This window comes from Lissotriton helveticus, chromosome 4_1, assembly GCF_964261635.1.
Source record: "Lissotriton helveticus chromosome 4_1, aLisHel1.1, whole genome shotgun sequence".
Classification (NCBI taxonomy): Eukaryota; Metazoa; Chordata; class Amphibia; order Caudata; family Salamandridae; genus Lissotriton; species Lissotriton helveticus.
In genome coordinates this window covers 401,420,294-401,435,685 of record NC_136063.1, presented here as the reverse complement: position 1 = coordinate 401,435,685, position 15,392 = coordinate 401,420,294, and positions in this window count along the sequence as shown.

Genomic DNA, 15,392 nt, shown 5'->3' with positions numbered 1-15,392 from the left:
ACTAATTTGCAAGGCTAAATTATAAATGAAAAATAAAACCAGTAGCACTGGAAAACCTCTGTGCTGTTTTCTTCTTACAGGGGCCCCAATTGCCCTTGGCATCAACAACCACCCCTAGATGTGAAAATCCTTGGTGGAAGCATTCTCAAGACCTTGGCTGTAGACATTTCTTTGTTTCATGGATTTGGGCACGCAAAACATAGTGTAAGTTGTGGAGCGATTGGTGGATAGGCCCAAAGACACCATGAAGCCCACAAATACCTGGAAGAGCGTGTTTAGACTCATGTGAGTTCTACCCATTAGGATATTGTCATTCATGTAAAGTAGTGCTGGGACTTTTTTCCCGCCTATCACTGGAACGTCCACCACACAGTAGGACATAGTTTTCTCAAGACAAAGCAAAACCCGTGTCCTCCGCAAACCCTCAAGACAATTCTTCTAACAACCTCTGCTGCCACTCCAGTAAGAAGAATCATCAACAATTCCTTTACTACCCGAAAATTTCCAGAAGAATTAAAAAAGTCATACATATGCTAATTACTGAAGAAAACAAACTTGGACCCGCTGAACCCTGACAACTACAGACCCATTACAAATGGACCTTTCCTGGGCAAACTGATAGAAATAGCAGCATTCGCCCACATGTCACAATTAATTGAAGATAATGCCATACTTTCAGACTTCCAAACGGGATTCCGTCCAGGAAGAGATACAGAATCAACCCTTGTTGCCATCTGGGATAACCTGATGAACACAGTTGACTGCAAAGGGGTTGCTGCGCTACTTCTCTTGGACCTCTCAGCTGCCTTTGACACGGTTGACCATGGCACTCTTATACAAAGACTCCACGAATGCGGCATAGAGGGGACTGCTCTAGACTAGATCACATCCTACCTTCGCAACAGAATTAATGTCATCCAAACTCCCCCCCCCCTTTCTCATTGAAATATTACTTCACAAAAGCAGGGGTCCCTCAAGGCTCTATCATCTCCTCCATACTTTTAAACATCTTTATGAAGTCATTACCGGCACTGATCAATCAATTTCACCTCACATGCTATAACTATGCAGATGACACGCAAATACTTCTTCAACTTGAATGCCCCAAAGATATTGGAAAATCCTCTATTTTCAGCTGTCTCAGAGCTGTGGATCAATGGATGACGTGGAGCCATCTCAAATTGAATGCTTCTAAAACAAAAAAAATACTCAAGTGTGGCGATAGGAAAAATTATGACCCTCTCGACGCCTGGCCGGATGATCTGGGAACACCGCCTCAAGTATCAAAGGAAGTAAGAAATCTCAGAATGACCATGGACTCCAAACTATCAATGAATGCCCAAGTGGACAAGCTTTGTTACTATAAAAACTGGTATTCCCACACAAGGTCCAGGCTACAAACTCTCTTGTTCTGTCCAAACTCGATTACGCCAATAGCCTCTACCACGGATCACCTCTAACGACTATGAAAAGACCCCAACAGATTCAGTACTCAGCTGCCAGACTACTCTTACATATAAAGCTGCAAGACCACATCTCTCCTACCTTGAAGGACCTGCATTGGTTACCAGTTGCCAGAAGATCCACGTTCAAGCTGCTTTGTATCACCCACAAAACTATTCATGGAGCGGGACCGCTCTTCATCAGGAATAAAATCACGAACACATTCAACAAAGGAACCATGGGTGGCACATCCTTCTCTGTTCAAGCAGCCAAACTATAGAACTCTTTACCCCCCAACATAAGATCCACAGATCACCATCTTATCTTCAGAAAACTAGTCAAGAATCGGCTCTTCCCCAAATAACCACCAAACGCAAATAGAAAAATACAGCATATACCTCTGTATATAAGCATTTATTTGTACTATAGATATGTACCTATATATGTGTATTCCTTTGCATAAATGTATATAATAATTATGTTTTTAAAAATATAGATATTTATTAGTTCTGCTTAACAAACGTACATATTACTGATAGTTACATTATTCTATGTTTTTAACATACATGTATATAAGTGACTGCATAAATCAGTAAATCTTTTATCAGAAATGTTTATCTACAAATTAAAGTACAGCACTTGAGAGCCGGAGTTTATTAAATGCATCTTTAATCTCCACATACTATCTTCCTTATGCATTTGTATACCTTCCATGCATTTAGGTATCAATATATTTATTACTTTTCTTCTAATTCAGCATATCCAATGCACTACCCTATTTCTCACCCTATACCGCTCTCAATATATCCTCTACCTCAACTCTCTGCCTCCTCTCAAACCTCATTCTACTACTCTTCCCAATGCACTAGCATATTTCTCACCCTGTACATCTATCAATATATCCTTTACCTCCACTCTCTCATTTATCCCAAACCCCATACCACTACTATGATCCCCAAAATAACCCTTGCTATACTCTTCCCTACTCTACGCCTCCTTGCATCATCTCATACCTACTAGACAGGGTACAGGCTTAACTAGCACACCAACTAATGTTCAATGTATCGCCAACTAGATTATCTTAAGTTTCTTTTAGGAAACAAAAGAGTCCAAAATTCATCTAATAAATGTTGGGTAGTCAAGTATAAACCAGGTAGTGTTTCTTGACATTCTTTATTAAAAGTTCATGTATAAATAGGACTTCTCAGCTCACACCGCCGACACGTGTTTCGTCTCTTTCAGAGACTTTTTCAAGGCAGAAGTTAAAGAAAGGTCTTCTAGTGATATATAGTAGGCCAGCCCCTCCGGTTTCCCTGTGTCAAAACGTTGACTCCCTCAGATTAGATAGCGGTGACTTGATAATCTCACACTGTTCGTTTCATAGATGAGAAGAATGATGGTTATTCAACAGGGATATCGCTTCTAATGCTTTTCAATAAGGCAATACCGGGTATTGGTGTGGTGGAATAATAATAGCCAACTACTTCGGCGTCACGTAGCGAAAGGTGGTTAGATTACTTTGAAAACAGTAAAGGGTCATCAATATGGCGTCGCGGCTTCGTACGACAGCATATTGGGAGTATGATAACCTTCAATAACTATAACAATGAAGTGTAACCTGGCTGTGTTACGAACATGCTGTAACCAGTATAATCCCCCCTGTGTAGTATTTACATCAGACCCTGATAAGTCTTGAGTACAATTCGTGACCGCCGAATACTAACAGGAGCCGTCTAGCCAGACGGCTCCTGTTAGTATTCAGCCTTATTGAAAAGCATTAGAAGCGATATCCCTGTTGGAATAACCATCATTCTTCTCATCTATGAAACGAACAGTGTGTGATTATCAAGTCACCGCTATCTAATCTGAGGGAGTCAACGTTTGGACACAGGGAAACCGGAGGGGCTGGCCTACTATATATCACTGAGAAGTCTTATTTATACATGAACTTTTAATAAAGAATGTGAAGAAACACTACCTGGATTGGATCTCTGAATCCGTTGATATTATACAAGAATTGGACGTTGTTTATACTTAACTGCCAAACATTTATTAGATGATTTTTGGACTCTTTTGTTTCCTAAAAGAAACTTAAGATAATCTAGTTTGCGATACATTGAACATTAGTTGGTGTGCTAGTTAAGCCTGTACCCTGTCTAGTATGAGTTGCACCTTGTGTGCTTACTAACACTCCTGGTGGTGAGTGTTTATCAGGCTATATAAGCACCCATAATTGGCTGGTGAAATATCCATGAAGAACTCATAAATTCATGTATAATTTTGTAAACTTGAGATCTATTACTATATGTGCGGACGTTTCTCCTTGTTAAGGGGGACACTACCACCGATCATCTCATACCTCTTTGCTATTCATATCTCCCAAACAAGCCTTTCTAAACCCCTCTCTCTGACTCCTCCCCCTCCACCTCCCTTTTACTCGTCCCAAGCCTCCTCCTCCGGCAATGAGCCCCCAAAAAAATCTAAATCCATCCCTGTTCTATCTCTCACTATCCTTTTCAATCCAAATAACAGACTAACATGTCCATCTCCCAAATGAATTTCATATTTCACTATATTAATTCACCACTAATCCTTTATGGTTTCTGGTGTATTTTGCTACTCGCCAAAAAAGAGCTTCAACACCTTGTCAGGAGTAGCAGGTGATATATAACTGCAAACCTTTCTCCCTGTTTCATCCCTCCACTGTCCTTCCCAATCCAAATAACTGACTAACATACCCACCACTCAAAGTACTTTCATATTGCACTATACTAATTCACCACCAATCCTTTATGGGTTCCGGAGTAACGTGCTACTCGCCGAAAAAGCGCTTTAACACCTTATCTGGGGTAGCAAGCACTATATAAATCCAAACCTTTTACCCTCTTCAATGCCTCCATTATACTTCTTGATCCAAATAACTGACTGACATATCCACCACTCATATTATTTTCATATTTCACTACACCACACCCCTTTTACTCATCCCAAGCCTTCTCCTACTGCTATGAGCTCCAAAACAAACAAACAAAAAAAATGTCTAGATGATTTCCTCTTCTATCCCTCCACTATACTTTTCAATCCAAATAACAGACTAACATGTCCATCTCCCAAATTAATTTAATATTTCACTATATTAATTCACCACTAATCCTTTATGGGTCCTGGAGTAGTGTGCAACTCTACAAAAAAGAGCTTCAACACCTCATCAGGGGTAGCAGGCGCTACATAAATGCAAAACTTTCTCCCTCTTTGATCCCTCCGCTATCCTTCCCAATCTAAATAACTGACTAACATATGCAACACTCAAATTACTTTCATATTTCACTATACTAATTCACCACTAATCCTTTATAGGTTCCGGAGTAGCGTGCTACTCACTGAAAAAGCTCTTTAACACCTTATCAGGGATAGCAAGCGCTATATAAATCCAAACCTTTTCCCCTCTCTATCCCTCCATTATTACTTCTCAAGCCACCACTCATATTACTTTCAGATTTCACTATACTACACCCCTTTCACTCATCCCAAGCCTCCTCCTACTGCTATGGGCTCCAAAACAAACAATCTCTTATAGATTGTTTGAGAGGCTCGAGGAATGTTGACTGTGAGAAAATTGGTTCACAGCGTATCCTTTATTTTTTAAGTTTATTTCACTTTATTGCAATGGCATTTAATATCCATTAGGTCCTGGCGAAAGCACCAGGTGTAGTTCTACCTTGGGGTGCTGAAACATGTTGACCGATGATTACTAACGGACGGCTATTTCTTGAAACTGTCCTATTGCACTGTTTTTAACTCTTGTTCGTATCAGACATGAATAAAGTTGGAGTCTGATTACGCTTCAATTTTAGATTTCACATCACATTTTTCTGCACTGCACTTCTTTTTCCCATACACTCTTTACATCATATCTGCTCACATCTGTACCTATAACTTTGAAAACATCCTTGGGCTCCTCCATCATTAGGGTGGAGTGTTAAACCTGTTAAAGGAGACCCAGATGATGAAGCATGTCACCTGGAATGGTGAGTGATGGGAATCCGTAGAAATTTTGTATATTTTTGTAGAGTTTTGGTTAGTTCAGATATTCTTTGTTTGTTTGCCTTTAGACCTCGGGTATATATGGTGTATTGACTGGATGACATAAATACCCACATATTTAAACCCCTCCATCACCACTGGTACTGTGCAGTCCAAAGGGAGCCTTACTGCTGGACCAACAAGGGGAAGATTATGAACTTATAACAATTAATACAAAAGTCTGAGTAGCTAATGAAAAGATCAAAGCTTGTCAATATTCTGGCCACTGAAAAACAATGTTGCATGACTTGTAGGACGTCGATGGCATAGAGGGAGAAATGCTGCTCCCAACCTCTGTCAGTGCAAAATCATGGACCAGACCAAAGCCAGACTGACTATCAGTAAATATTGTCACCCGTAATGTTTCTGAATAATAGCATGCTCTGGAAAGGGCGACCAATTCTGCCACTTGGGCAGAAGTAACACCTCGAAGCCAGGAAGCTCCTACCACTTTCTGAGTTGTATATACAGCATAAGTTGCTCTCCAATTCCCCTCATTACCTCTTAGGCATGAGCTGTCAACAAAGATTATATAGTCAGGCTCATCGAAGGGTTCACCCTTAATGTCAGATCTTGGCGTGTTACAGAAATATGTGACACAATCATGCTCAACTTCTTACCCATCAAATTCATTTTTTAGGCATTGACAACAATGTAGCTTGATTAAGAGTTTGACACATTTTGAGGGAAACATTTTCAGCAGGAAGAATAATTTTTCATATTTCATGAGTCTGCTTTTTGTCAGGTACTGCGTATTTGTTCGAGTGAGCAAAAGTTCCATAGAGTGAGGTGCCATCACTGTAAGAGGATGTCTCATGGCTATACTCTTGAAACTCTCAATACTGACACCAACCGCTGCAACTGTTTTAAGGTATTCTGCAACAGGGTCAAGGGTAATTGAAATATATGCCACAGGTCTTCGAAAGTCTCCATGTAATTGAGTAAGCACTGAGGGAGTGCATCCCTCTATCTCACTGCAAAGCAAAGTGAACGTTTTACTGTAATCAGCCATTCCTAGTGCCAGGGCATTGGAAAAATGCCTTTTCCATTAAATTTGCAGCTACATTATAACTTCACAGTGGTGTCTGCCACTGTGTAATATAGAGTATATATATCTGCCACTGTGTAATATAGAGTATATATAATGGGTAACTGTGTATTATGGTCCAAGTGCAACCGAGGGGTTCTGATGACAACCGAGGGGTTTTGATGACATCATAAACCACAAGACCAAAAACCAAATGGAGTGTAAATGTTACCAAAACCCCAAGATGGCAATAAAGGACCATATTACATGATACCTTGTATCTGACAATGGTCGACTGATTGAAATTAAATATATAAGTTTTGTTTCACTTTCATTAATATATTTTTTTATATAAACAATGGACACTAGTGAGGGCCATAGGATTCATGCGATTATGTGGCCGCAGCGTTAACAACATATTTATGGATTGATCACATTTGCCACAAAATTTGCAAATTTAATAAAAAATGGTATTGAACTCAAATAGTTGAAAATAATAGATTCAGAGATTGTGCTGCATATTTTGCACTTTAAAAGCATAATTTTACTAACTTTTCTGAGTATCCCTTCCAACCGTAAGCTGGCAGAAACTGGTGGAGTTGCTGGAGGAGGTGGACAGACGTCAGGAGAGGAAGGTGCTGGAAGACAACGGTGGTCAGCGATGCTTTCCGAGGCGCCCCCCATCCTCTGTGGTGAAGCCCTCTTGGGCCCACTGTGGTTCTCCTCTTAGTTTTATATTTTACACATTGTTAGCAGACATAAGTTTTAATTCTATTCATTTTACCCTGTTAACTTTCACATATTTAATTCCTATAATATGTTTCCAAGTAACGCTGCATACGCCGCTTGTTTTTAGAAAGCCTTTCCTGCTACACAATCTGTACTCTTTGTTCAAGGATAGCAACATAGAACAAGATATCCTGGTACATGCGGTGTCCACTCGGAGACAGCTTCTAACAGCTTCTAACACCAAAACACATCATTGCACCAGACCTGTATTTCTTACACAGTGCGACGTTCCTTTGTGGGGCACAGGGGACACTCCAGCCACAACGGTCCAGGGAGGGATGTCGTGTTTGACATGACACTCAGTGCTGATCTTCCAAACTGATCCTGCAGAGAGGGTTTGCCGATCCAACTCCAGAACAAGTCACTCAGGTATGGGGTCACAGGTCATTCCAATAGGCCAGGCAGAGGTTAAACCCGTTATGCTCTCAGAGTACGGGTAGAAGTAGGTAGGAATTTCGTTTTACAGAAATCATACTGCAATGGTTGGATTTTTCATTCTCTTCACCATGTTCACAATGCTGATGACTTTGCTTTGTTTCATCTGCTTAATAATCACAGGACATTATTTCTATGCAAGATTGCGATTGTTTCAATACATTTATTGAAAACTCTATTTGTATTCCTTCTGTTTTTCCAAGGGCATGCAAGAGTAGGCAACAAAAAGGGTAAGATCTGTTTCCACAATTCCCTTGGGGATCAGAGTGTCGTGTTCGAGGCTGCCAAATCACCTTTCTCCCTGTGAAGGTTAGGGGTGTGGGTGAGGCACTGCGGGCCAGCTTGGAATTGGGCCAACATTTTTCTGATGATGTGGATGGACTCAGTCCCTGCCAGCATTCTGAAGTCCTGTTGTCCTAATATGTAGTCCTACATTTTTCAGTGTTAATTGTAAAACACGGTGCCACACATGTTCTTAGATCAGCTACTTATTTAATGAGTTTCCTGAGAAGTTCTTGTTTGTGCCCAAGTTACCCCATGCCACCGTTTATACGGAGACGTCTGTCGAGGCTAGGGACAAATCCCCCTCAGCATCATAGGAAGCACCTATTGTTGTCTATAGGTTTTTCAAGCCTGAGCATTTAAAAGCATACCCCACTATAGTTGTTCCCCCTTTGAGTTCCATTCATTACAATGGCAAAACCAGATTAATATTCCTGCGAATTGCAGACCTGCTGCTACAGCACATTCAACACTACGTAGAGACGTTACCTTTGTGGTTGAGGCCCACCATGCGTATAGAACTGAAGTATTCTACTCCTGGGTCAATTTTCCAGTTACATATGCTAATGCACAAACATGTCACTATATATAGGCCAATACAGACCGTATAATGATTTAGAAATACCTTTAATATATCAGGAACACTAAAATTGGCTCCAAGGTGCCCAACCACATTCATTAAATAGCATATGTGTGATTCCCCTCAGTAACGGTGGGGCCACATGGCCAGCGCTAGCCGGCTATACACCATACCCAAATTTATCAGTACCTAATGCGATTCAGCTATGTGGTCTCTATACTAACTTGTTTAGACTAAATAGACAACTAACGCAGTTTGTTATGTGAACAAAAAACAACTGCCCGAGCAAGGGCTGTTCAAGCTATTCAGCCACAGTGAGCTATGCCTGTAACTATTATTACCATAATGGAAAAGTTCCTGCTTGATGGGAGGAGATTCCATTCTGGATCACACACAAAACAAATCAGCTGGAAGTAGTGTTTCCTAATACGAGACCCCATGATAAACATTCTCACAATGTGCTTGCCACTTGGAATGGTTCCTACCATTGATTACTGTGCCATTTGAGGTACAGTTTTTGCTGCAATTTATATCATAATACACGGTTCCCTGTCACTTGCGGTCTTCTCAGAAGTATTAAAACAAATTCAAATTGAATATGGGGCAGCCCCTGCCCTGGATTTGGGGATGAAATTAATTGCCAACTTTGCCAGAGTATCCTCAATAATAATGTTGCATAACATTAAAGGGGAACCAGCAGCATTGGAGATACACCAACACCTTAAATAGAACGCCTGGAAGCAGAGGTTTGCCAGCCCTCTCCATGCTGGGCTCTCAATGTCGCTTTTGCTGACTCCCTCAGGGGTATAAAAACAGTCCTGGACTGTTTACTTCCATGAGTACGTCGAAGCATTGTCCTAATTTGATGACATATATCTGGGAGATGATGACCTAAACACACACATGGCCAGAGTACAGAGCACGGTTGGGATTTGCTCAGTGTGGCTACAAATTCAACTTCAAGAAAACCAATATTTATTTTCTCAGTGTCCTATTTTTGGGATATGAGCTTTCAAGTGAGGATAAGAGCCTGGTGCCGCATTTCAAGAGAACCCCCAAGCACACTTAAAAATTACAATCTTTGTTAGAATTCTTTAACTTTGGCAGAACATATATACCAGATTATGGACAATACATAAAACCCTTGTTTGATTTAATTCACCCTCATTTCTCCAGTACACATTGAACATACACAAATACTTAGATCACTACAGACTGACATGCTTGCAACACAACACTCACACACACATGTAAACAAAACACATTTGGTCATCTATATAATTGTGGGTGTCATAGGCTTCACTTACATCACATTTAATGAAGGTGACACAGTGCCAATAGCATTTAAATCACATCTATATTCAAATGCTGAGTGTATTTTGGCTCCACTGCAAAAAATACTCATTGCTGTTCAGATGGCTGTCATTAAGGAAAGACCATTGGCTCAAGGCAAACAAATATTTGTTGTTCCTCCTGTCCCAGTCCTAGAGGCTGTTACAAAACATTACATACACTGATGATTCAGCCCAATGCTATTTGTTTAAAACACCAATACTTGGCTGCTTGCGCCACGGTTCATGGTGTAATGGAGGCTGGAAAATTCCATTCCCAAAAAACATTCACATGGTCAATAGTAGATTGTACTGCACAACTGGCTGAATTCAAAGCATTGATCCTTGCACTAGAGAATACAGATCCTGAATTCCTCACACTCTGTGTGATTCGTATTACTGTCTCCAGTCCTTCAATGAACATTACATTATTGGCGCCTGAATAGATTCAGAGATTCAAAGGGTAATACTATCAACCACAAACTGCTTTGGAGAAAGGTGGCATAACTAAGACAGTTTCCCACAAGCTCATGTGATACACACATTGAGTCATCAGCGGGTTGGAATATACATAGTAGGGAATTCATTGGCAGATGAAGCTGACAAATCTGCAGTCAAGACTGCAACTATAGCTGCGATTATTCGTCCTCATACAAGTGCAGATGAAGATATCATGGCTGTCATCAATGCTTTGTGCAACGGCACCCCGTTAACTAAAAAATATCCAGTAAAATATCCCTACCACTTAACTACCCAAAACATTCTTTTTGCTACCATCCCTGGAGTGGGCGAACGAGTGATAACTAACAAAGACTGCAGGCTAGAGCTAATCATGACAGCACGTGAGGGTGTAGCATCTCCCTATGCCAGGTTGGTGGCCACAATTTCACTATTGCAAAAGTGCTACTGGTGGCATGGTCTAAACAAGCAGATAAACTGCATGTCCTTAGTTGTGACGTCTGCCAACAAATAAAGAACATCCCTTTGCATGCCCACCACAGACACCCTTCTTAGTTTATAGTAAGCCTCTCCAATGCATGTTTCTAGACCATTGCGGTCTACTAAATTTGGCTGGCGCTCTTAAATATATTCTTCTTGCAGTGGATTCATGCTCCAGATTCCTATGAGTGTGGCCACAGTGATGGTCTGATGCTTACAATGTTATTAAAGACATGCAAGTCTTCATCAGCACATATGCAGTAGCTGCATTCCACTTGGACAGAGGTCCTGCTTTTGCCTCAAAGGCTTACAGGGATACAATGGCAACCCTGGGTATGGCTATGTATTACTCCTCTCCATGCCATCCTGAGGGAAATTCAATTGTGGAAAGGACAAACCTTGACTTAAAGCAGTTCTTAACAGCTAGATTATTAAGTTCAGGTCGTAGTTGGGTCCATCGTTTCTTAGGTGTCCAGGGAGCATTAAATAATCTACCTAGACGATCTTTTGGTGGCCATACCCCATATAAGGTCTTATTCGGCATCCAGATGTATGTTCTAAATCTTAACTGTCCGGACGCAGTGGTGTCCGATACACCTTTTGACATCAATGAAAGTTTCGCTGTCTTGAAGGAATTATAAGGCTTCCGGTACGAGCAATCTAATGAACTCCCAAAAAAATCTGCCACTGCTGGAGTGAAGGAACAACCAACACCTTCCATCCAGATTCCAAAAGTTGGGGATCTAGTCCATGAGAATATTGCAGTAAAAGAAGGAATATGCCCACCATACCGTGCACCGATGCCAGTTCTTGGCATTCAAGGTACAAGAACTGTGATTTTGCCATCGCTTGGTGGTTTTAAAGACAATGGACTTGTCTCACTTGATCAAGTAAAATGACATCATGTGGCCAGTACTACACAGTAGGTCACGAGGATTCCCAAGTAGTTCCCTTAACCCTCTCACTACCTTGCAAAAACTTCCTCTACAGGATTTCAGCAACACCAAAATTGTTTCTCTCCGGCTGGGGAGGGCAGAGAAAGAACTTATGTTGATTCCAATTACCCATGCATCGGATGTGAGTAAACAACTTGCTTATGCTACTTCTAACAACACAGTTGTTTATGATACTCTACCTTTGAAGGTGTCTACCAGTTCTCTTCTGCCTGCTTCAGCTTCTGTTTTTCAACAAATTGTTTTTGGTTACTTTGTTGATGTTGATGACTTCTCTTCTGACTCTTTTCACATTTCATTACACAGAGTACATGGCTTCTTTCTTTGGTTAAAACACACTTGTCCATGGCAGACCATTTGGATTGCCATCTCGTTACTTATCTTGCTTCTTTGGATTGGATTTCGATCAATCAATTAATCAGGGAATTGTGAAGCACGCTACTCACCCGTGACGGTCTCAAGGCACTGGGAGGGGGTGCAGCTCTGAGTCAGCCATAAAGCCAGGTCATGAGTCTCTTCCTGAAGGTGTGCAGAGTAGGGGAGCGTCTGATGTTGACCGGGAGCTCGTTCCAGGCCTTAGCCGCAACGAAGGAGAAGGCTTTACCACCTGCTCTGGTTCTGCAGATGCGTGGGGTTTCTGCTAGGGTGAGGTCAGCGGAGCGAAGGTTTCTTTTGGGTATGTGGAAGGAGACTGTTTCTTTGAGGTATTTGGGTCCGGTGTTGTGAAGAGATTTATAGGTGTGGGTGAGTAGCTTGGAGGTTACTCTATTCTCGACGGGGAGCCAGTGGAGGTCTTGCAGGTTTTGGGTGATGTGCTCATGTCGTGGGATGCCGTGGACGAGTCTGGCTATGGTGTTCTGGATGGTCTTGAGTTTGTATAGCAGGGATTTGTTGATTCCCTCATAGAGGGCGTTTCCGTAGTCCAATTTGCTTGTTTTTTTTTAAATATCATTTTTATTAGCATTTAGTAAGAATTCCAATCAACAGCCTACAATCATTACTTTTCCATCCACTGAGCATTGCTGTTCTGAACCAAACTCTAAGGGCCAGATGTAGGTAGGACTTATTTACCGATTTTTAATTACCGAATTTTACCGATTCGGTAATTAAAAATCGGTAAATAAGAATGGGGGACATGTAGGAACATCCAGATGTTCCTTTTACCGAATCGGTAAAAATCTGTATTTACCGATTCGGTAAATACCGACCGGTAATGGCCATTCATTCCTATGGGCTTTGCAGCCCATAGGAATGAATGGGCATTACCGATTCGGTATTTACCGAATCGGTAAATACAGATTTCCACAAGGGTGCAGGGGGTGTCACTTTGACACCCTCTGGCACCCCCACAAGAGGCTCGGGTGCCATGTGGCAGGCATACCTGCCCTAAGGGCAGGTCTGCCTGTCATATGGCACAGGTGTGCATGCACACATGTGCATGCACACCGGATTCGATATTTTACCATCAAATATATTTGATGGTAAAATACAGATTCGGTAAGGGTTGTGGGACTCAGAAGAGTCCCACCTACATATCAAAATTATCGAATAGGTTAAAATACCGATTCGGTATTTTACAGATTCGGTAAATTTACCGATCGGTAAATTTACCGAATCTGTAAAATATGTGGCCCTACATACCATTTCGTTAATACCGGTCGGTAACGGCCGAAAATACCGATTTTCGGCCGTTACCGACCGACCTACATCCGGCCCTAAATGACTTGTCCCTCTCCCATGCATAATTGTTAGAGTTGCAATTAACAGTATGTTTAACCCCGTTTGGGTAAGTACAACTATGGAGCCCGAGGTACATCTTGCAGATGGCAATAGCCAATGAAGGCAGCTTCTACGATACACACAGATACAAATGGAGAGGACAAAAGGAAACCAGGGAGATCAGAACTTGTTGAAACTTTCACATTGTAAATGAAACCAAGTGGGTGTCATGCAGGAGGTAGCTCGCCCCTCTGGGATACAAACCATACAGTGTAAGCTCCGTGTCATCGCTGTAAAATAAATGCTATATCTTCTGATGCATCTCACACTCACATTGTATACCACTGCAATATAACTGAAAATGGATGCCTAAAATGATCGCACAATAAATAGTGGGACAAAGAACACTATACTTAAGAACCATCTACTTGGGGAGGTATTCAGCAGGCAATGTGTGAACTAAGGTCCAGTACCAATACATGTGTTAAACCATGAGCGGGCCAGAGCAGATATAGGGCAGCTCCCCCCTCTCACTACGTCGGTGCTGCTTGGGTAGCCCCCTTGTATCCTAGTAGGTTGGGTCAGCGAATTGCCCCTAAAAAAGTGAAGCTCAACTCTCGTGGCCGGGTAAATAAATATCTAATTTCGGGTATCCGGGTCCCTCAATTCTGACTCGGTGGGCGAGGGTGGGGCATTCCTGGCTTCCCAAGCCCTAACTATATCCGCCCAAGGCTCTTCTAGCGGTTTACGTCGTTTAGTTACCTTGTCTTCCTTAATCAAGGCTCGTTCCTCCGCTCTGGCCCAGAGAGTTACGTCCTCCTCCCATTTACTCACCAACGAGGCTTGTGGCTTTTTCCACCCAAGGGCTGTAGCCGCTTAGTCAAAAGCAAGGCCAAATCGGCGAATTGGTGCTGCAGTCGTTTGGCCTTAGGTCCAAGAAAAATCCCCAGCAGGCATGCCGCTGGCATGCACCCCAATCCCAGGGACACAACTTTATTAATCAGGTCTACCACTTTCGTCCAGTATTCTTGGACCTTCAAGCAGGTCCAGGTCATGAGGGTCAAGTCAGCGGCAACCAAAGCACAGCGTGGACAAGCCTGATCTCTCCCCCCCGAAGGCTATCATTAAGCAGTGTGGCATGAGGTGTGTTCTATGGAGCCAATTGAATTGTAAGTCTTTAAAAGCCGCATTCCGGGACACCTTCTTGGGGCTTCCCAAGGCTCGCTACCAGTCTTTGTCAGAGAGCTGTGTAGTAAGCATGGTCTCTCATCTCTCTTTCAGTCGGTGCAGTGTGTGACCTGATATTGCCAGAAATGCCTGATAGAGCCATTTCTACATTCCACATTCTAGCGCAGCCCAGTGTCACCAACGTGTGTAAGATCAGATGTGTATCGGGTTCCTTTATCTCCCTCCCCCACAGTTCAATCATAGCACCCCGCATTTTATGGTAATTCAAGAATTGGCCCGCCGGTAGCTCGTGGTATTTCAAGAAGTCTGTCAGCGGTAACAATTACCCATCCAGATAGCAGTCCCCGATTGTCCGGACCCCTGCCTCCTCCCATTCCTCCAACTGACGTTCTGTAAGGGGTGGGCCCCCTCCAGGGCCGGACTGGCCGTAGCGGGCACCTGGGCAATTCCCCGCACGGGTGGGGGCCGGTTTTGGGCCCCTAGGGGCCGTTTTTGTTACAGGGCCGGCCCTGTCACAAAATCGGCCGAAAACTGGCCCTGGCAAAGAGCTCGGCCACACCCCCAACCCCCGCAGGGGGAGGGGGCCGGCCGAGCACTTTGTCAGGGCCGGTTTTTGTTCCCAG